The sequence below is a fragment of the Mauremys mutica genome, chromosome 9, assembly GCF_020497125.1.
Source record: "Mauremys mutica isolate MM-2020 ecotype Southern chromosome 9, ASM2049712v1, whole genome shotgun sequence".
Taxonomy (NCBI): domain Eukaryota; kingdom Metazoa; phylum Chordata; order Testudines; family Geoemydidae; genus Mauremys; species Mauremys mutica.
Window position 1 is genome coordinate 63,885,156 of NC_059080.1, and position 20,955 is coordinate 63,906,110.

The 20,955-nt window shown below is 41.3% G+C and overlaps 1 long non-coding RNA gene across 1 annotated transcript in view; it reads left to right on the forward strand.

The window, feature by feature from the left end:
* The first annotated feature begins 11,937 nt into the window (after nucleotides 1–11,937).
* Nucleotides 11,938–20,955, forward strand: part of LOC123377068 — a 42,322-nt gene continuing 33,304 nt past the window's right edge. Inside the window, exon 1 of the long non-coding RNA XR_006582068.1 lies at nucleotides 11,938–12,110. This is a non-coding gene — a long non-coding RNA (uncharacterized LOC123377068). The remainder of the gene's footprint in view (nucleotides 12,111–20,955) is intronic.

The following is a 20,955-nucleotide window of genomic DNA, read 5'->3' on the forward strand; positions in this document are numbered from 1 at the left end:
TTCTGTATTTTCCACTACATGCATCCGATGAAGTGAGCTGTAGCCCACGAAAGCTTATGCTACAATAAATGTGTTAGTCTCTAAGGTGCCACAAGTACTCCTATTTTTTTTGAGGATAAAGACTAACACAGCTACTACTCTGAAACCGTACAATTGACTTGTTACTTTGCTATTGGTGCCACAATAAAGGAGAAGAGGAGATTAGTTTGGCATGTTTTCCCGAGTGTCTTTCACACAATCCAGAGTTTTCTGCGAACAGCTTTTAGAAAACCTCAATTGTCTGGCACATACAACTGTAACAAACAGATGTTGATTTTTGTTCAGGATGACAAAACATTTTGCTCCTCTCATTTTCTGCAGGGATTTTTATCCAATTCCTCCTTTCATTTAGCATCTCTATGCTCATCCCCATAGCAGTATGCGTTGGTGGCAGAGCATGACACCAGTGCACACCTCCTTTAAAACTTGCAAAATAAATCCTTATTCCCATAATTTGTGGGCCAGCTCTAGTGTGATGAGTCTTCTTGAATCTAATACTGCAAATGCCAGTGGAAACAATGACAGCTTTCTATTTAAGCTATAAGCTATGAAGCTCCAGGGTAGCGCATGCCAGTGAATAACGAACTGGTTAAAAAGATTATTTGTGACAGGAACAGTGTCTAACTGGGTGTAGCATTACTTGTATATGCAACAGGGTTAGCACTATTGCATCTCTAGTGTTCCTATTCATGTAGAGATGATAAAGACAGAAAGAACTGCAGAATGATCAAGGCTTTTCAGAACGGAAAGGGAATCACAGGGCAAGACAGCAGTAACTAGAAAAAAAAAAGTGAACTTTGCTGTGTCTCCAGACTGAGAAGTGGTGAGTGAAATTGAATAGTGCCACATTTAGAACAACTCCATTTGTTTGCAATTTGCAAGAAATGGCAGCATGAAGTGAAAAGGATTGAACAAGAGTAGCGAGAACTGCACAATGTTCTTAGAATGATAATGGAAATCTAAAACAAAAGGCAGGCATTTTAAAAAAACAGACGTATTGCTAGGGTGTATAATATCTAATCCAAATAACTCATCTCTAAAAGAAGGCAACTTTACAAATGAATAGTTCAGCCATCCAGATATGCTATCCATAAAAACAGCTGCAATAGAAAAGAGTCAGGTTAGAGACGACAATTAGAAGTAACCTTACTCCCTTTGTAAGTTTGATGAATCCACGCATAGGAACTCCAACTGTGCGGTGAGGATTGGAGGACCAGTCCTGCAAGCAGGTGCTCATCACCTCTGAAAAAAAACTAGGCTATGCAACTGAGTTTGCTTCCCCACCCCCACATTCGGCTTATTTTAAATGTGGATAATTTGCATCAAAGTTAGTATGAGCAGTGCTCTTTTTCTATCAAGACTCTCAATAGCCATAGAAGTTAATGGCAGTTGTGAATGTATATAAGGACAGAATTTGTCCCTATGGCAGAAGAGGAATTTTAGAAACCCTCAGAAAAAAAACCCAGAACACCTGTGCCTCCTCTCTATGTTTGTCACTTATTACTGTATCTGAGCACCTCACAATCTTTAATATATTTATCTTCATAACACCTCTGTGAGGTTGGGAGGTACTAATATCCTTATTTTACAGATGAGGAATTAAGGCATTGAGAGACTTAGGGTACATCTTACACTATAGTCAGAGGCGTGACTGCAGCATGTATAGACATTTTCAAGCAAGCTTTAATCTAGTTAGCTCGAACAAGGAATGCAGGCCATACTTACAGGAAGTGCAAACTTACAAATTTAGATATTTTTGTTACATAACTGCACTCAAAACCAAAACTATGTAAAACTTTAGCTCATACAAGTCCACTCAATCCTACTTCAGCGAATCACTCAAACAAGTTTGGTTACAATTTGCAGGAGATAATGCTGCCCATGTCTAGTTTACAATGTCACCTGATAATGCTGCCAATGTCACTTGTTTACATTCGCATGGCACTGTTTTAGCCAGCATTGCAAGATATGTATGTGTAAAAGAGTCATATGTCCCTTCATGCTTCAACCACCATTCAGAATACATGCATCCATGCTGATGACAGGTTCTGCTCAATAACAATCCAAAGCAGAGCGGACCGACGCATGTTCATTTTCATCATCTGAGTCAGATGCCACCAGCAGAAGGTTGATTTTCTTTTTTGGTGGTTCGGGTTCTGTAATTTCCACATCAGAGTGTTGCTCTTTTAAGACATCTGAAAGCACACTCCACACCTCTTCCCTCTTAGATTTTGGAAGGTACTTCAGATTCCTAAACCATAGGTCAAGTGCTGTATCTATCCTTAGAAATCTCACATTGATACCTTCTTTTGTTTTGTCAAATCTGCAGTGAAAGTGTTCTTAAAATGAACATGTGCTGGGTCATCATCTGAGACTGCTATAACATGAAATATATGGCAAAATGTGGGTAAAACAGAACAGGAGACATACAATTCTCCCCCAAGGAGTTCAGTCACAAATTTAATTAACACTTTATTTTTTTAATGAGCATCTTCAGCATGGAAGCATGTCCTCTGGAATGATGGCCGAAGCATGAAGGGGCATATGAATGTTTAGCATATCTGGCACGTAAACACCTGGCCACGCCGGCTACAAAAGTGCCATGTGAATGCCTGTTCTCACTTTCAGGTGACATTGTAAATAAGAAGCAGGCAGCAGTATCTCTTGTAAATGTAAACAAAATTGTTGTCTTAGCAATTGGCTGAACAAGAAGTAGGACTGAGTGGACTTGTAGGCTCTAAAGTTTTACATTGTTTTGTTTTTGAGTGCAGTTATGTAACAAAAAATATCTACATTTGTAAGTTACACTTTCATGACAAACAGATTGCACTACAGTACTTGAAATAGCATTTTTCAATTTACCTCATACTTTTATCATTTTTACAGTGCAAATATTTGTAATAAAAATAATAACAAAGTCAGCACTGTACACTTTGTATTCTATGTTGTAATAGAAATCAATATATTTGAAAATGTAGCAAAACATCCACAATATTTAATAAATTTCAATTGGTATTCTATTATTTTATAGTGCAATTAATCACAATTAATTTTTTAAATCTCTGTTATTTTTTTTAGTTAATCACTTGAGTTAACTGAGATTAATTGACAGCCCCTATATATATAAAAATCATTGGACCAAAGGAATGACCATGATTCCTCAAGGTAAAGTTTTGGAGACAACTTTAAGTACATCTGTAAACGGTAAATGTTCTAAGAAACAGTGTTGGCATAGATCAGAAGCAGCCCCAGCAAAAGAGGATCTAGCTACCCTGGACGTAGCATCATCCTTGCTTTACCAGGTTATGAGATGAACATTTTTGATTAGCAGTTACTGAGAGGTAAGTACGCAACACATGGCAAAAAAAAATTAGACATATAATTCCCTTTAACACTAATGACTTATGCAATGAAGTCCCTGCTCATCTCCCTTGAATACTCTCCGAGGCACTCAATACAATAAAAGAGTCTTAAAAGTAAATCAATTTGTCACAGCTAGTATATGACATTTGTAGGAAATAAAGTTTAAAACATGTACCTCTCTGTACCTTTGCATACTGCCAACAGACAGAATCATCTGAGGAAACTTAATTCAGCTCACATATCTGCAAGCTGGACTGACTCAGAAACCACACACACAAGAGCACTGTGAATAAATCTTTGTAGCATCTATAATGAACTCTGTGTCTAACTGCTTGTTAAAGTTTAAAAATAAAATAAAACTCTAGTTACCATTGAAATTGTGCCAGAAGTGCATCCCATACAGAAAAGGCTGAGTGATTATTTCCTCTTCAGATAATATAATTGGAGTAGCATAGGAGGGAACTACACAGTTTGATCTTGGTATGTTTAGAATAGAATTTCCTTTAATGATACTTTAAATGAAACACCAGCATGATTAATAAGAAATTCATACAATTATCATAAAAAAGTCCTGGCTTTAAAGAAAATATGAAGGGTGGGAAAAAGCCAAATTTCTCACACTGTACAACAGAACAATAATAATTTGCTCTGGAGAGAAGCAAGAGTGAATCAGAAACATAAGTCCTGGCCCATCCAGTCTTGTTCAATATCAGTCCCTGCTGGAAAGGGGACAGGTGATGCCTATAAAGGGCTGAGAGAGCTTATTCAGAAGTAGAGCTGTTGGAGGGGGTTGGCTCCTGTGACTGGAGCAAAGTGTACAGTGAAAGGCTTCAGAACCTCTACAGGCCTTGTGAGAGGAAACACTTTTGTGCTGTGATACTTTGCAAGTGTTTTATATGAATTAATAACCGTGCCCTGAGGGAAGGGCCTGAAAGAGACTTTGGTGTGTATTAGCCCTTCCCGGACTTGGGGGATGGCCTAGCAGGCCTTCAGCCCTATGAGCAGCTGATTCTTTCAGATTGTGCTTAGGCCCCAATTCTAACTTTCAGCACATGAGTTGTTTCAATGGGAGTACTCACAAATTTGGCCTCAGCCTATTGGCATGACTGCAGGGAAAGATCAAATGCTACTCATTCATAAAATCCCTGCCTTTGGGTGGGAGGGAGGATGCATATTTAAAAGAGGTCAAGGAAATTGAAGAAGGGGGATACTGCTGCCCAACGTGCAAGTCAAACATATTGAGTCTGATTTTGTGGTTGGTTCAGCTATGTATCCCTGATAGACATGATTGTAGTTCTGGGAAGGTTACAAAGCTGAGCTATTCTCTACCACATATTCTTTCTACCATTGTGTAAAGTGTGAGAACTACTTAAATTTGCACAGTTGATGGCCCTCCAGCTAGTGACGTTGGCAAAATTGTCATTTTAAATTTTTGAATTGTTCTTTGCCTTTTCCACCCCCACCTCAAGTCTAGTAGTCACAAGCAGGATTTTTTTCCAGCTATGAAATTATCCTCCCCACCCCCTTTTCAGACTTGAACAGACAAAGTAATATTCCACTCTCAACAAAGAGTGTGACCATTCTGCTTACAATTTCACTAGTCAGTACCAGAATTTCCCCCTGATATGTCCCTCTTTTAATATCTATATATGGTAGTGAGCATGCAGACTCCTGTTTTAGGGGGTCAGCTTTCAGTGTTCCAGAGCTGTCTGATGCATCTTGCTCTCCTTCTCTTTTGAGAGAACTAATTTTAATTTTTCAATCTAGGAATGTGGAGAGCTGGAATATGCTACTTGTGTTGTCTCCTTCCTAATACATTCACACTAACATCACAGGTAGGTGTCGCCTCCAGGCTGTTGCACATCTGAACCAATAGCATCAGAATGGAACAAGTAGCAAGGGTAGATTGTGCTGAAGCAGTTCACGCACCTGTTCCCCCCATGCATCCAGTCATTTCAGCTTGGATATATTCCTTTTCTCCTCCCCCTATTAGATTATTACACATGCTCTTCTTCTGGCTGACCACGAAAGACACAGCTAGTACAACATGTTGTGATCAACTGATGAATTAGACTAATTGATCACAGTAGAGTTCCATGCACTAGGCTAGCATGCTATCTGATCCTGGATCCATTTCAAGGTTCTGGAGCTCATTTTTAAAGCTGAGTAAGAGACAAGCTGTTTCACTGACTGACTCTGCAATCTGGTTTGGCAGTTATGATAAACAGGGACAAGGAACTTTAGGTGCAGACTAACTACTATAAGAGATCAGGAGGGCACAGTCTTGTCACTGTTAAAGTGCAGTGACAGACACTTTCTTTAAATATATCTTTCCCCACAGAATAGTAGGATAGCAATGTTTTCCATGAGAAACATTCTTTGGCATAACTAATCCTAACTGAGACGGCAGCTCCATGTAGAAAGGATATCTAGAGTCATATTCTGACATATGCCTTTTAATTTTGAATATGGCACTAAATTATTAGAAACACTAGAAAGGTTAGATATGTACTATGAGCACACTGAAAAAGTTCACTCTAACAATAGCCTTTGTGTTCCTAATTTTAAGCAGAGGGGATTGGTAGATCCACTTCTCATTCTAAAATGGGAATCTCCTTCCTCAACTATTGCAGGATCCTCTCCTCAGTTACAGCATTGGCCCCTCAGAACCACGCTTACATCTCTGCTCCCTTATAGACTCTTGTTCAGGTCTTTCACAGGAGCTCCTTCTTCCAGAACTGAGCTCTCTCCCCTCTTATGGGCATCAGGTGTCCATTACATTATCAGCTAATGTCTTCCAGTCCCACCCCGCTGGCTAAGAAGCAACTAATTAGGTCCATCTATTACACCTGTGCCATAATTAATTGCCTATTAACTCCTTTCAAGCCCATGACATCATCACAACTACCCATTGCCATGGCGGAGGGAAAGGATTTTCTTATTGTGGGAAAATGCTATTCTGTGCTGTGCTGCTAAAAAGCATATCACAGTTTATGGGGTCCTGTTAACAAATTCCCTGTGCCCATATTTCAAAAATCTACATCTTTCTCAATCTCTCCCGCACATCAGTATGCGCAATGGTCTCTCCCTCGCAGTTGTGTGCTGAGAATAAATCCCTCCTGCTATGGAAAGGATACACGGGAAGAAAACAATATACAATCTCACAAGCACCAAACTCAATAGAGATCCCAAATAAGAAAATATAAAAAATGTTCCAGTTATAGACCCCAAATAATAAAACAAGAGAAAAGTTCTGGTTATAAAACTCATAGCCCCCTCTCTGTGTGTTTTCAATTGTATTCTGTAGCTGTGGGACTTTAGATTATAGGCCAGATGCGCCAGCATGCTCTATAGCTATTTTGCAGTTTGCACCACTCCAGACACAAAGCAACCATAAAGCTGGTTTAACTAGCCAGTTAATCGGGGTTTATGGCTGCTTTGCATTGCCAGAGTAGTACAAATTGTCAGAGTGTATCGGTGAAGCTGGTCTTGTGAGTCCTGTGTGAAAAAGTGCTTGGGGCCAAAGTTTGATCTCATTTACACCAGTGTAAACCTGGTGTAATTCCACAGATATCAATTTACACAGGTATGACTGAGATGAGTCTGTTATTTGGGTGGCACATTTTACCCATTGTATAAAGCCATGTGCAGCTACAGGTTTATTGAAAAATAAATTAATCATAGACAACGTATGTAGTAATAGAAGAGTGTGATTTACATACCTCTTAGAGACTAAGATGCTGTTATAAACAAAACTGTATTGTCTAGTCAATTGAAAACCCAAGTAATGGGCTTTGTGTGGGCACAAGGTGAGAAGGTGAAATTCACCCCCACATCAGGGATCAGAGTGCAGCAGTGTGGTGCAGAGCCCTCCTTGCAGCTGCTACTTCAGCCGCTTGTGTGGTGTCATGGTCACTGGATCCTTGTGCACCCAAATCCCATGCTGCCTATTCTAGCCTATCCCCTTCTCTCCCTCCTGTCTAGGGCTGGTGCGAAGACCACTTACCTAGGCCTGTACAGCTGCTCTGTCTGCAACCCCTGCACAGCACAAGCACAGGCCACCAGTGGCACTGAGGACTGTGTGCAGTTCTGCCATACCAGGGGAACATTCACTTTATAGCACATTCTGAAAAACAAAACTGCAGTGGAAAACACTGTCCCAATTAATGTGAGATTCCCACATTAAATCAGTTATTTTTCCTGGATTGTATCACCATATTTTTAATTAAACAGATCCTAATGAATAAGATATAATGTCCACATTCAGGGACCAGTATAATCCATTTCTGGACATATGCCGCTTAGTTGTGTAGCACTTCCTAAATACTACACTGTGTGGGATGAGATATATAAGAGGACTGCCATCTGGCATGAAGGAAAGGGGACTTTGCTGTGGCAGATTACTGGTACATCAATGTTTAAGACCTGACAGTGAGGTTATGTTAAGAAATTCCCCATGCCAACATGTTGAAATCCTGCATCATTCTTAATCTCTCCTGCACATCAGTATGCACATTGGTAACTCCCTGACAATAGTGATTTTTCTAAATTGTAACTGTACAGCTTCACTTTGTCAAATGTTGTTTAATCTTTCCCATAAAGATGAGATGGGAAATATTTCTAAAAGGATAGCAGTGCTGTGCTGTAACAATGCTGCATATAATACCGCTGGGCTGGGGCTGAGAACAAGAGACCGAGGAACAGAACATGGCATAAATTAAGAGATTGGGCCCAACCATGGGGGTCTTATTCCTCCTGTCAGATTTGAGGCGCTCCCATTGCTTTGATTGGGAGTTACTCATATAGTCCAGCAGGGAGACAGGATACCAGTCGTCAATCAGTCCTAACACAGCCAAACTACTCCCTCAACTCCAGGGGAACTTTCCTTTGCACAAGATCAGAGAGAGGGAAAAATGTTAAGTCCTGAGACAAAACAAAAACAATCAACCCAAAAGTTAGGTTGCTCACAAACCGTTGCACTCAGTTAGAAATGGGGATGGAGCTTCCTAGCCTTGGAGTAATCTCTAGAGCTATAACAAGAAATAGAGGCATTTATTTTTAAATCATAGATTATTAGGGTTGGAAGGGACCTCAGGAGGTCATCTAGTCCAACCTGCTGCTCAAAGCAGGACCAATCCCCAGTTCCCCAAATGGTCCCCTCAAGGATTGAACTTATAACTGTGGGTTTAGCAGGCCAATGCTCAAACCACTGAGCTATCCTTCCCCTCCCCCAGTCAAGCAACTCATGCCTCACAGGCCATGTATTTCTCCTGATAATTGTCTGTGTTTTCCATAGCTCCTAGCCTCTCTTGTCTGCCAGGAAATGGTTTGAAGCGTGGGTCAGACTGTCTCCTACCTTCCTCCAAATCACACAGGATAATTTGGCAATGAGTGCTAAGAGATTTTACCCTAGACCAGGGGTGGCCAATCTGAGCCTGAGAAGGAGGCAGAATTTACCAATGTACATTGCCAAAGAGCCACAGTAATACGTCAGCAGCCGCGCATCATCTCCCTCCCCATCCCCAGTGCCTCCCGCCCACCAGCAGCCCCACCGATCAGCACCTCCTCTTCCCTCCCCATACCTCTCGATCAGCTGTTTCATGGCATGCAGGAGGCTCTGGGGGAGGAGGGGAAGGGAGGAGGAGCGAGGGCACGGCAGGCTCAGCGGAGGGAGAGGGGGTGGGAAGGTGTGGAGTGGGGGCAGGACTTGTGGCAGAGCCAGGGGTAGAGCAGTGAACACCCCCTGGCACATTGGAAAGTTGGCACCTGTAGCTCCAGACCCGAAGCTGGTGCCTATACAAGGAGCCACATATTAACTTCTGAAAAGCAGGTTGGCCACCCCTGCCCTAGCCTTAAGAGGCTTGTGTCTTCTGGAACACAGGCTATTTGAATAGAATTGATTTTGCTGGATAGCACTTTACAATTAATCTAATATCAGTTGCATTTTTAATATGATTGGCGGAAAGGTTGTGGGCTAGATCTCTGAGTCACTCGGTGTTGGATCCAGGATTGATGAGGGAAGACTCCTATGGCCCTGATCCCCAAAGGTATTTAGGTGTCTAACTCCCAATGAAATCAATGGCAGTTAGATGTCTAAAGCCTTTGATGATCTGGGCCTGTCACCTTTCTGCTCCCTATATCTTTTATCCAGTGGAGGACTGAAGTGGCCCCTAATGCAGTGTACAGCAGCCTAAGGGCTATTCTAAATCATTTTGGCTAGAGCGATCCTAAAGGGGCTATAGGAACACCGTACAGTTCATCTTCTCCACTGCCTGGCCACATCTAGAAACTCTCCCTATGCCTGCACGGCAGCACACCTTTACCCCACCTGAGAGTGCCCCTTACATCAGTAGACTCACCAGTTCTCATAGACTTTAAGGCCAGAAGGTATGATCATGTAGTCTGATCTTCTGCACATCATAGGCCATAGAACCTAACCCACTCAATCCTGTAATAGGCCTATAACCTCTGGCTGAGCTACTTAAGTCCTCAAATCTATTAGAGAAGCTTTTTAGAGCAGCACAAACAGAAAAGAGCTGGGGTCCAGGATCCAGCCCCTAATGTCTATCATATTTTAATAATGCACAGAAAGAAAATAAAATCTTCTATAAATAGTACCTTTAAAGGAATAGACTATCCATTGACCAGAAGAGGGAAGGTCTACTCCATGGATCTGGCTGCTTAAATGTACATAGCTGGAAACACAGCAAGAAGTACAGATTAGCCAAATGATTGAGACTGGTTAAAGTTTTGGAACTGTTTTGTTTGTATCAGCAGAGGGAGCCTTTTAAGTAAAGCCAATGGTAACCTGCCTTTACCGCATCATACAGAGGACTATAGCATTAACAATTCTGATTTCCATCTGTTTCAGCAGCATTATGGCATGAAATAGGTAACAGATCGTTCCTTTTTAAAGTTTTGTATGGATTTATGGTAGTATGCTGATCCGAAGGTGATTTTTCTCTTTTTTGATGTTGACTTCCCACAGAGATGCAAGACAACAGTTAATAAAAAGACAATCTGTTTATCTGTTTTAATGCTGTGAAGCCTGTACAAGGAAAAGATTCTTCTCACATGAGATCTGGGACCCCTCCTGACATAACAATGTTGTGGTGTTTTGATTAAGCCAGCATTGTGCAGAGTACATGTATGGCAGAATTTTAAATCTGAAAATAAGACAAGCAGTGATTGTCGCTGGTGGTTTCATTGCTGTCACTTCCTTCTCACTACAGGGGAAATACCAGTGTTCACAACTCCTCATTATTTTACTGGAAAAGGCAGCTTATTTTATCTCCTGTCACTGTTGAAATAGTTAGGTCTGCTTGGCAGTTAGCATACCAGCTAATTCTTCTCTCTCTCATCAGAAGTACGATCATTAGGTGAGCTTTAATTTGGAAGCATTCTGAGTCTTTGTTTGCTGTTTTTTTCAGCTAGGCACATAGAACAATTCCTCCATAATAGCCTAGAAAACTTAGGACATTTTAAATATGGATTTAGATGTCTAACTTTAGCAATTCTAATATTACCATTGCTTAATAATTATTGTTACCATCTACATATTATTAATATGAAATACCTGTATAGTAATTATTACATTTTATGGACTTTTAAAAAATCAGTTATCAATTGGATATCAGATTAATCAGATTTGGCATTCCTTCTCTCTCCTCAGCCCTAATAGTCACATACTGTACATAATTGTGCTCAGCATTCTGGGAATTGTAGTTCAGATGACCTCAGTTAAAACATTGGTAGCTAGAGTGACTACATTCTCTTTGCTTTTCATTTTATTGTAAATGTTTTAAAGATGAGCTTTTACTGAACCAAACTGCACAAAGCATTTTAAATGCCATGAAAGCTTTTAATATTTTCACTTACTTAATACAAGTTATTGGATTCAAATTAACAGTTGTAAAGATTTAATCCCCATAATGTAGCTTCTCAAGAAATTGCTGAAGCAGGCATATCAGCAATGGCTAGAGCAGTAAAGTAAGAAGAGATCTCAACTTTCATGCAAAAGTTTTGTGGTTCTAAAAGTCTTTAGTTAATATTACTTCTCCATGGGTGGGATTCACAAAAAGATTTATGTGCCTAACTCCCATTGATTTCTTCTGAAATTAATGTGCTTTTGAGCTGCCTAGTTCCTTGGTTGTTGGGTCCAGAAGCCAAACTTCACAACATTCACCAGCTGAAATAGATAATTATTAAGGACTCAGTCTTGCCATTTAGGCATAGGCATTGTGGCTGGTACAGAGGGAGTAGAGCTGCTGCTTTACATCTTTAGATGATGTAGTATACTTCATAGTCAGACACCAGAGGGTTGATAAACCTTGATGTTTGTCCATTCAAATGGAGCAGCCTTGGACAAAGAGGTGTTTGCTGCCTGTGGCAAACCAGTTTTTCAAATCTGAAGTCTAGAGGGGTGGTAACTAAGCAATAGATCATTTTGTAATCACCTGGGAGGGTGATCACATACTGAGGCTAATCAGGGAGTCACCTGACAAAGGCAACAGGAGGTTATAAAATAAAGGAAATTTCCCATCCCACTTTGAAGGGAAAGGGTAATAAAAAGAGTTAAACTGACTGTGGCAAGACTCTGGATGAGAAGCCCTGAGTAGGATAGCAAGGAATAGCGGCAGGATCCTGAATACCCCCAGAGAAGTCTGTCCTAAGCCTAGAGAACTTTTCTGAACAGTAAGGAAACTGAGGTAGGGTAATACATATAGTTGTTTGTTTGTCTAGATCTGTGTATCTTTTTTGCTATCAAAGTAAGGGGTAATTTGTTTTAGACTCTTCTGTGGGGTCTAGCTCTGTGTCTGTTTCCCTACCTTGTGTTTATAGAGGGGTGAATTGAAAACAGAGTGCCCAGATTCCTGGAGTTCTAGAGGAGGATGTGCTTAAGCTACAGGGCAGCTGAAGGGTCTAGGTCTAGCAGAGGGCTAGGCTGCGGCAGCTGGACTGTGGCAACTTAGCTCTTAGAAGGAGGTGCTAGACAAAGGATCTGTATCCTGAATGTATGTCTAGAGACCCCAGTCAGGGGCAGTGTCTAGATGTAGTTGTGACTCAAAAGGCTTAAAGTATATTGGGCCCAGTGAGGTGGACTCCAAACACAATAATAACTTAGTGAGTGTCCCAATGGAGGGAGCTCTGTTAGGGCTGTATGTGTTTTGGGGAAGGACTGGAACATTAATCACTGCCCCTCGGAATACCCTGTGCAGGCGTTTTAAGTCTTTGGATCTGTGTATGTGTGGGTAGATCCTATGATTAGCAATGGATGAATTTTTCACTGAAACAAAATTGGATTTTATGAATTTGTGTTGATTTTTGGCAAATCATTAGTTTGGAGGGGGACACTTTTTTGGAAATGTTGAAATTAAATTTCAACATTTCTGAAACATTGTTTTAAGTTTGGGATAGATTCACAAGGGAACTTAAGCACCATTCACAAAATGGGGTTGAGCAGGGACTGTCTCTCATGTTTCATGCGCGGGCCCTAACCATGAGCCTATTGGGTTTCTGGGGGAGACCTTTCTCAGGCTCTTCTGTTGAAGCAGTTTCACTTTGTAGAAATATTCCTTGGAACAGGGACAAGAACCTGGGTGCTCCCCTTCCAGGGAAGTGCTGGAGCCACCAGATTAGAGTCACTCGCTCTCTTGTCCAAGGAATATTTAATTATTGACACAAAGTGGAACTGATTCAATAGGAGAGATTATGATAGCTCTACCTCAGCATAGCTAATTGCTAGGTGGTTAAGGCTCTCATATGGGATGGGAGGGAATTCCACATTTTGTTCCAGAATGGGGATTCAAACCTGGGGGTCCCATATCCCAGATGAGTGCCCTAACCACCAAATTACTGGATATAAGGGCACCATCTCCTCCTTTTCTATTTTGTGAATGGTGCCTAGTCCCCTTGTGAATCTAACCCTTCATTCCTATTGTTTGTACATCTCTGCCACAGATTAAACCTTTGGAGTGCTCTCTGTCATTGGGTGAATTTCACTCCTAAGAAATAGTGTTTTATTTTAGACTTCAGTCACAGTCAATAATTTAAGAATAAGTGTTTCATATGACATTTAAACAAGAGGCTTTTTATTTTGTTTTTGCTATAACTTGCTGTTAATTTATTTTGTTTTCTACCTGTGTCACCGAGGGGAAAAAAGTAATCTTTATTACCCTGATCTCCACACAATATTTTAGGAGATCTATTTTCTTAAAAGGAAGTTGCAGGTTATCTTGAAGGGGCATTGCTCATCTTCCTAGCACAATGTTAGTAATTCTTGGTAGAAATGTGTCATTTACAAATAAACTGCTGTAATCAGCACACAAGCATCTGGATAAGGCATTCTGTAGTTCTCTGTAGAAGGATTTGTGATTTCTGTTTTCTAAATGCAATTCTGAGACAAGTCATCTCACATGTACAAAAATGCCAAGTCAGAAAAATAAGAGTAGCTATCTATATGAAGCCTTGCTAGATGTGTGTTCGTGGAGGAACTAAGCAAAGCGTAATAGGATTAACTTCTCCTTTTAGGGCCAGATTCTGCCTTTTATTTATGAAGTTGCAAAGCTGTAATTGATGGCACAATCTAGCTCCCACATCCAAAGCCAAAGGGAGTCCTTCTCTCAATGGGCTTTGAACCAGACCCTACAGCATATTACCTACATACAATAGCTCTGAATTGGTTATAGGGATCAACATGGTTCTCTGTTTCAGAGTAGCAGCCGTGTTAGTCTGTATCCGCAAAAAGAACAGGAGTACTTGTGGCACCTTAAAGACTAACTAACTAAAAATAAATTTGTTAGTCTTTAAGGTGCCACAAGTACTCCTGTTCTTTTTATGGTTCTCTGTGTGTCTTACTTAGCCTGGCCTTTTAAATGGTTAAACTTTTGCTAACTAGGGTCCTGCATCTGCTCCTGCTGAAGTCAATGACGATGAAGTAGCTCTGTTTCCTTTCTGCAGCCTGCGATGGATTAATTTCCCCATCTCCCATGGAGCTTAACCACCCATGGCCCATATGCCAAACTTAAATATTCATGCTGACAGTGTCAAGAGGCAGGAAGATTTTTGTCTCCATATGCAGAGTGAAGCTTCAGTCTAAGGGCAGTGAAAGACTATTCAAACAGTTCAAGATACCCCTTAAATGTACTTATCTAAACTCCATCTAAGATAGTCTCACTGTATATTAGTAATGTTAGTGTTCTTTTTGTACCTTGGTGTTGAAACATTAACAACACATCAAGCTCCTGGGCTTGTCTAGGCTATGACAAGGTCAGTTATTCTTAGCAACTTCCAGTAGTTCATAGACAAATGCTGTCCTGATCTTATGGAAATTTTCCAGTTTTCAGAATGCATGTGGTTTTTATAGAGACTGCATTTCCCCATGTAGCACAGGACTTTTCTGTGCCTCTGTATGGAGAAAGTGAGTGTCATTTTACATTAGTGCAGAACTACAAGCATTTTTTTCTTTTATGTCACTTTAGCACAGACCTTTTTCTGCTGCTATGGAAGAAAAGCAAGGTCATATTTCCATTATTGAGAGAGCTTTGGCGGAGTTTCATTTAGTTCTGACTGAAAATGCTGGGGGGAAGGGGGAGAAGCAGAAATATGAGAAACTAATACTATTCAAGTTCTATTAAGTAGGACTATGAGAATGTTCCCATCAAGTGAGACAGAAAAGGGATTTTGGGAGTAAAACTTCATCTCAATGAGTGCAAATAGAGGTGATTTTTAGCAAAATGAAACAAAACATGTCAGCTGATTTTTAAATCTTTCATGGACTTTCTGTAATTCCCATGTTATCAATAAGGTGATTCCATGGGGAAAATTTAGTGATGGTGAATATAAATTGCAAGGCAATTTTCATGAAAATATGGTGCCTAATTCACCACTGAATTACCCCTGCTTTATGCCACTGTAACTTCATTGATTCCATGGTACTGGAGTACTTAATGTACTAACGATGAGAACCACTCAAGAGAGAGTGACAAATATTGTTCCACAACAGGCTATGAAACTCTGTTGACAAAGATGAAAACTTTAAACATTCTTGTCAGGGTGGGATAGTAATTGCAGACAGTGTGTCTAGAGAGTGTCTCTTTGAATACTTTAAGACCAGCAGTTCACCTTTAACAGTTGCAATCTCGTTTTACAGAGCCTTAAATCTTAGGGTGGAAGAAACTCCATAAATGAGTTGCCATGAGTTGTATGGAACTAGCTCAGACTCATAGTTCCTGTTATGTCATACGCTACTTGAAATTCTCCTTTCATGACTTATGATATCACTGGTATCCATCTTTTTTTCATATTGAGCCAGTAAATCATAGCCATTTACTGACAGAGGTCACCTCCACAAGTGTGAGGTCAACAGAAGATTTTACTGGGGGGGAAACCAGGGGAAAAAATCCTTTTTCAAAGGTGACACATCTGCTTAGCAGCAGATTCCCATAGTGATTACCCATGGCGGGGCTGCCTATACCCTTGAAGGTTTTTAAAAAAAAAATCAGGATTTTAATTGTTTTTGAAATCTTGTTCCACACAGACAAGGAAAAAGTCATATTTTTTTAAAAAAGTGAACATTCCTGCTAACCGAAGTTTCATGGTGCTATCCATGGCTGTGTTGGCTTTGTCTTAAACAAGCTGAATACAAAGATTGCTTGACTCATAACTACACTTATTAATAAAAGCTACGGATTGTCAAGAGTAAGCACTAGCAAAATACGCATCTTGCATTTCCTTTCAGAGCACCTGGATGTGAGGAAATACAAAGTGATAGAATTATGGTGAGATAAATATCAATAACGTGTATTCTAACTATTTTAAAGCTTGTTTTAGTGAATTTCAGGGCTGACTCAATGCCCACAGAAGTCAATGGAAACCTTTCCTTCAGTAAGCTTTGGATCAAGCCCTTGGTATTCGTGAAAAGTCCTGAGTGGACCTCTTTGTAGACTGACACTTTCTATTTATCAATGGAACAGGTAAAACACATGCTGTCAGTTCAAGCTTCACATCCCTGAGACAAAGGGTATGTCTACAAGCAGACACTGTGTATGGGCTAGCCTACCTGAGCTAGCTTGAATTCAGCTACTGAAGGTAACAACAGTAGTGATGACAGAGCAATGAGGGCTTCAGAGCAGGCTTGTGAGCTGAGTACATACTCATGGTTTGTACTGGTCTTGTACTACCTGTGTTGAAGCCCATGCTGCACTGTCTACGCTGCTATTATTACCTGTGCTAGCTGGATTCAAGCTAGCTCTGGTAGGCTAGTCCATGCACAGCTTTTGGCTATGTAGACGTACACTTAGAGGAATCCCATCTATCATGATGAGAGAGTAGTTCATTCTCCATGCTTATTCATTCCTTGGTCTCTGCAATGAGACTGCTAGGAAGGGAAACAGTAGAGCCAGTTGTGACGGTGAGTTTGTGGAGATATATCCATGGGGAACTGAACCCATCAACTCTCTCCTATCTCATTTAATATAAGGCCTTAGAGCCATCAGATGGTAATAGATTTTGATCATTCGCAACCTAATGTGTTGGATTGACTTAGAACCAACACGCTACCGACATTTAAAGCATATTTGGATTCTAAAACCTTTGCTGTTAGGAAAATGTCAGTGCCTGTAATACAGTATATATGTTGTTTGCACCCTAAGCACTCTGTAAATGTCATACTAGTAAGAAATAGAGATCAGCTGCTTATAAATGATAGGTTGTTGGGAGCAGGAAGAAGGGGATTGTTTTTGTTTTTTTTAAAGTACAGAATCAATAGCAGGCTTGAAAATCTTTTCCAGAATATAGATTAAAAAGAGAACCTAGGGTAAATGAGAAATGTCCCTTCTTTCAGAATACACTGAGGCTGGGAAGCAGTGGGTTTATCATTGTGTGGTCCTCTTGGCTATTCTAGCAAAATGCTTCCTGGGAGGCAAAGCTGCTACAGACTTGCCCCTTCCAAGCTTTAATGAATTTGACCTTACGAAATCCCCGGAGGGTAGTGCAACTTTTCCCATTTTACAGGTGGGGAGACTGGAGTGCATACAGATGAAATAACTTGCATGAGATCCCACAGGAAATATTTGGCAGATCCTGGAGTGGAAACCACGTCTCTTGAGTCTCAAGCATGGGCCTTCGGCACAAGATGTCCCTTTCCTCTCACTGACTAGACCTCACTCTGAGTTCATAACACTGGCTAGCCCAAATAGAGAAGCATTCACTGTTTTGAAGCTAAAAATGCCAACCTTATCTGGATGTATCATTTCTGTGTTGCAATACATCACATGAGATTATCAAAACCGTTTTAAAAATGAGGGCTCATTGATTGAAATTCATCCCTGCCTTTGTGGTCAAAAACTTGATAAACTAAAATTATTGGAGACAGTGATCTTTTCTACCAAAATCTAATTCAGGTAGTTCACTGAAGCTATAAAACTATTGATCTGAGGGTGTGAATTCCTTGCACATCACTGATGTAGAATTAATTTATGAACTGAAGCACATAGTGAATCAATCACAAATTCATTGTTTCTCAGATCTTAACGTTCACAATGTTGCTTTGAATAGCTTAGAAATTACTGGTGCTAGGATGATTTGGTCTGTCTCTTATATTTTGAAAGATGTCTGGGAAGCCCATTATCTATAACCTATTAAAAGTTTTCTGGTAATACTCACTGTTCAGTTTTTTGTGTTACAAAGTGTGTTTTGTACTTAGAGGAAGCTCACAGTTGTCTAATTTTCATTCTACCAGAGGCTGACCCATTCCAAGCTGAAGTCCAGGTGGTCAGTGGATGTTCTTTTACAAATATCTACAGATATTAGTGGATTGTTTCTGTAGGGTCAAGATATATATTTGGGAATAAATTGACCCTCCATGCTTTCCTCACAAAAACCCCACTGTAGTCTACAATGACATCTAAACTGCATTAAAAGAACACAGTTCTGAAGTCAAGCATCCACAGTTTCAGAAATGCCATGTTTAAGGTCACCAAAAATCTAACAAGTCTCTATTGAATCATAGAATCATAGAATCATAGAATCTCAGGGTTGGAAGGGACCTCAGGAGGTCATCTAGTCCAACCCCCTGCTCAAAGCAGGACCAAACCCAACTAAATCATCCCAGCCAGGGCTTTGTCAAGCCTGACCTTAAAAACCTCTAAGGAAGGAGATTCCACTACCTCCCTAGGTAACCCATTCCAGTTCTTCACCACCCTACTAGTGAAAAAGTTTTTCCTAATATCCAACCTAAACCTCCCCCTCTGCAACTTGAGACCATTACTCCTTGTTCTGTCATCTTCTACCACTGAGAACAGTCTAGATCCATCCTCTTTGGAACCCCCTTTCAGGTAGTTGAAAGCAGCTATCAAATCCCCCCTCATTCTTCTCTTCTGCAGACTAAACAATCCCAGTTCCCTCAGCCTCTCCTCATAAGTCATGTGCTCCAGCCCCCTAATCATTTTTGTTGCCCTCCGCTGGACTCTCTCCAATTTATCCACATCCTTCTTGTAGTGTGGGGCCCAAAACTGGACACAGTACTCCAAATGAGGCCTCACCAGTGCTGAGTAGAGGGGGATGATCACATCCCTTGATCTGCTGGAAATGCCCCTACTTATACAACCCAAAATGCCATTAGCCTTCTTGGCAACAAGGGCACACTGTTGACTCATATTCAGCTTTTCGTCCACCGTAACCCCTAGGTCCTTTTCTGCAGAACTGCTACCCAGCCATTCGGTCCCTAGTCTGTAGCAGTGCATGGGATTCTTCCGTCCTAAGTGCAGGACTCTGCACTTGTCCTTGTTGAACCTCATCATATTTCTTTTGGCCCAATCCTCTAATTTGTCTAGGTCCCTCTGTATCCTATCCCTACCCTCCAGCGTATCAACAACTCCTCCCAGTTTAGTGTCATCTGCAAACTTGCTAAGGGTGCAGTCCACACCATCCTCCAGATCGTTAATGAAGATATTGAACAAAACCGGCCCCAGCACCGACCCTTGGGGCACTCCACTTGATACCGGCTGCCATCTAGACATGGAACCATTGATCACTACCCGTTGAGCCCGACCATCTAGCCAGTTTTCTATCCACCTTACCGTCCATTCATCCAGCCCAGACTTCTTTAACTTGCTGGCAAGAATACTGTGGGAGACTGTATCAAAAGCTTTGCTAAAATCCAGAAATAGTACATCCACTGCTTTCCCCTCATCCACAGAGCCGGTTATCTCGTCATAGAAGGCAATTAGGTTAGTCAGGCATGACTTGCCCTTGGTGAATCCATGCTGACTGTTCCTGATCACTTTCCCCTCCTTTAAGTGGTTCAGGATTGATTCCTTGAGGACCTGTTCCATGATTTTTCCAGGGACTGAGGTGAGACTGACTGGCCTGTAGTTCCCTGGATCTTCCTTCTTCCCTTTTTTAAAGATGGGCACTACATTAGCTTTTTTCCAGTCATCCGGGACCTCCCCCGATCACCATGATTTTTCAAAGATAATGGCCAATGGCTCTGCAATCTCATCGGCCAACTCCTTTAGCACCCTCGGATGCAGCGCATCCGGCCCCATGGACTTGTGCTCGTCCGGCTTTCCTAAATAGCCCCGAACTACTTCTTTCTCCACAGAGAGCTGGTCACCTCCTCCCCATACCGTGCTGCAGAGTGCAGCTGTCTGGGAGCTGACCTTGTCTGTGAAGACAGAGGCAAAAAAAGCATTGAGTACACTAGCTTTCTCCACATCCTCTGTCACTAGGTTCCCTCCCTCATTCAGCAAGGGGCCCACACTTTCCTTGACTTTCTTCCTGTTGCTAACATACCTAAAGAAACCCTTCTTGTTACTCCTAACATCTCCGGCTAGCTGCAACTCCAAGTGTGATTTGGCCTTCCTGATTTCACACCTGCATGCCTGAACAATACTTTTATACTCCTCCCTGGTTATTTGTCCAATCTTCCACTTCTTGTAAGCTGTTCTTTTGTGTTTAAGACGAGCAAGGATTTCACTGTTAAGCCAAGCTGGTCGCCTGCCATATTTACTTCTCTTCCTACACATCGGGATGGTTTGTTCCTGCAACCTCAATAAGGTTTCTTTGAAATACAGCCAGCTTTCCTCGACTCCTTTCCCCGTCATGATATTCTCCCAGGGGACCTTGCCCATCAGTTTCCTGAGGGAGTCAAAGTCTGCTTTTCTGAAGTCCAGGGTCTCTGTTCTACTGCTTTCCCTTTTTCCTTGTGTCAGGATCCTGAACTCGACCATCTCATGGTCACTGCCCCCCAGGTTCCCATCCACTATTGCTTCCTCTACTATTTCTTCCCTGTTTGTGAGCAGCAGGTCAAGAAGAGCTTTTCTCCTAGTTGGTTCCTCCAGCACTTGCACCAGGAAATTGTCCCCTACACTTTCCAGAAACTTCCTGGATTGCCTGTGCACTGCTGTATTGCTCTTCCAGCAGATATCAGGGTGATTAAAGTCACCCATGAGAACCAGGGCCTGTGATCTAGCAACTTCTGTTAGTTGCTGGAAGAAAGCCTCGTCCACCTCATCCCCCTGGTCCGGTGGTCTGTAGCAGACTCCCACCACG